This window comes from Chrysemys picta, unplaced genomic scaffold (genome assembly GCF_011386835.1).
Source record: "Chrysemys picta bellii isolate R12L10 unplaced genomic scaffold, ASM1138683v2 scaf471, whole genome shotgun sequence".
Classification (NCBI taxonomy): domain Eukaryota; kingdom Metazoa; phylum Chordata; order Testudines; family Emydidae; genus Chrysemys; species Chrysemys picta.
Window position 1 is genome coordinate 11,496 of NW_027053178.1, and position 2,648 is coordinate 14,143.

Here is a 2,648-nt window from a genome sequence, read left to right on the forward strand (position 1 = left end):
TGAAATTCTTGCATATGTGTGTCGTATGACTGTAAGGAAAGCTGGAAGGGAGCACACCCACTGCATGCTTTATGTGTGAGGCACTCTGGTTTTTGTGAAGACTGATGAAATGAATCTGTCTGCTATGGATGGATTTAATGGTTTATTTTTTCTCGGGCCTGGGCAGAGTTGAGGTGGTTTGAGTGCCTTGTTTGAGAAGTGCAACCTTAATTCTGCATTTCCTGGGTGTCCAAAGGGTTGTATTCTGATCTCTAATTTTCTTTAAAGGCAATATGCACTCACTGTTGATCTGGGCCTACAACCTTAACTTCCCAGGCACAAACTTCCCTATTGTTTTAATAGTTCTGACCTGGAACTCAGGAGCAAAGGAAGCTATAAGCTGCTCGATTTCCTGAGGACTGAAGGAGGGAAGCCTGACTTCACCATGCCTTCTAAAGTCCTAGCATGGGCCCCAAAATAGGACACTGCCTGGGCAAATGCATCGACCCCCCACTGAGCCATATGAATGAGGCTTCTCAGAGCCATCTGCACTCAGTTCAGTCTTTAGGAGGGTTTTCAGGGGTCCCTGCTATTCTTTTCCCCCATGTCTTATGTTTATGGGACCCCACTAGGAGCTTTGGAGGAGTCTGTGGAGGAGCAGAGCTGTGGGGGCAATTGAAGGACCATGAGGGTACTGCTTACTAGGTGACGGGGGCTAGGTGGAGGAGCTGGAGAGCAGCTCCGTCCTTTGGGAGAAGGCAGCGAAGCACTAGACTGGAGCCTCCCTGGCTTCTGCAGATGGTGAACCTCCTGTAGCTGGCAGCTGTGAGACTCGCTTTTGATGAGTCACAGGAAGCTTGCTGGGAAGAGAAGTCAGGAGAGTCCTAGTGCTTTCCTTGCTTGCTTCTCTTATGCCTCTGTGCTGCTTCAGGGGTCCCCCATCCCCCATAACTCCTAGCAAGACACCTGTTCCACCCCATACCCTCATGCTCTCCCATAACCCCAGTCCCATGCATGCCCCCATCAAACTAGCTTCCTCCATTTCCTCATGCCTTCCTCTTACTGGAGATGTGATTTGTGAGGAAGAAGGGCTTCCAGGAAGGCCTGACTCCTAGGTGTTTTGTCGCCCAGGGTGGAAAACATTTTCGCTTCCTCCCCCCACCCCCAGGTTGCTTTGGCAACTGCCCCAATCGCCCACCCCTAAGGCCAGCTTTGATTCCAAGAGGAGAGATGGGCAGATGTGGGCACTTGGAGACAGCTCATGGGCACAGGAGAATGCAGAGGGGGAAGCATTGGTGCATGCCAGTTATTTTTACCTGACTGACTGCTGTGACTCTTGGAGTCAAAAGGACCTCGGGAGGCCCACAGGGAGTGGGGACTGGGTGAGAAGAGGGGGTTGGGAGGAGGAGATCAGGCAAGGCATTGCCCCTCTCCCTCTGGACTTCCTGAATTCTATGGTAGGGGAGACCCTTCAGTGAACCTTAGGATGTTTCTCAGCCCTTTTCAGAAGCTCCAGGCACCATGCTGGGTCCCCCACATTATCCCACAAGACTTAAGAGGCTTGTTGGGTCTCCTCACAAACCTTTTTTGGGGGGAAATGGCCTCTGTTCCATTGACCAGACTCCCCAGAGATAGGGTTATACTATGGGGTCTAACTCTGCAAGGAAAAGGGACAACAACTTGCTGTTTAAAACTGTCTTCATCTTCCATTTGACGTGTAATTGCGCCCTTATCCAGCAAAACGCTTAAGCATGTGTGCCTAACTCTACATTCATGAGTAGTCCCACCGGCTTCAGTGAGACTACCCATGTGCTTAAAGTCAGGCATGGGCTTAACTGCTTTGCTGGATTGGGATTTCAGTTCACCTTAACTGATGTTTCAAAAAGAAATTAGACTTTTATCAATTTCTACTAAAATTGACCCTACTAAATTTTAGTCTTGGGCACTAGATAGCCACGGGAGCTCAGTCTATTAAGTTTGATCTCTTCTTCTGTCTTTTTTGCTAGGAAGTTGCCCTCCCCTCCTGGAAAACAAGTTTGACAAGTTTTGAAACTCTATTCAACACTTTTTTCAATTTATAGTGTGTCATAATTCAGAAGCGCCTGATCTGATTCTGTTCAAATTTGGCTTTTTAAAAAAATCTACCCTAACCTAATCTATCTCCTGATCTAACATATGGATTTTGAGCCCAATATGTAAACTGTACAGCAGTGGAGGCAAAATTGGATGTTTGACAGGAGTTTAGTTGCAAGCTGAACCATGGAATATTGGTGACAAAGGTCCCCCACTCACAACATCTTAGCTCTGCTGGAAATTTCTCGTCTTTCTCGGTCGCTGGAAATAAGCAAACCTGGGGCTCAAATAACAGAGCTGACAATGAAACACCAAATAGAAAAATAAAGCGGAAAAATAAAAACACTCCCCCTCCATAATGCAGAAAATGAGACCTCCTTTTCAGCATGTACAGTACGTAAAACCCGTGTAGGATTTGGACTGTATAGCTACAGAAATACCGCATGCTGCTGCCTGTGTGCAGTGGGTGCATGTGTGTGTGTGTTTGGCAGTGGCACAAAGGAAACCCGTTGATGAAATTCATAGGATTAGAGGCCTGATTCCTGGGGACACACTTGGCTGAATGCAATTAAAATGCCTGTCAGGCATTTGATACC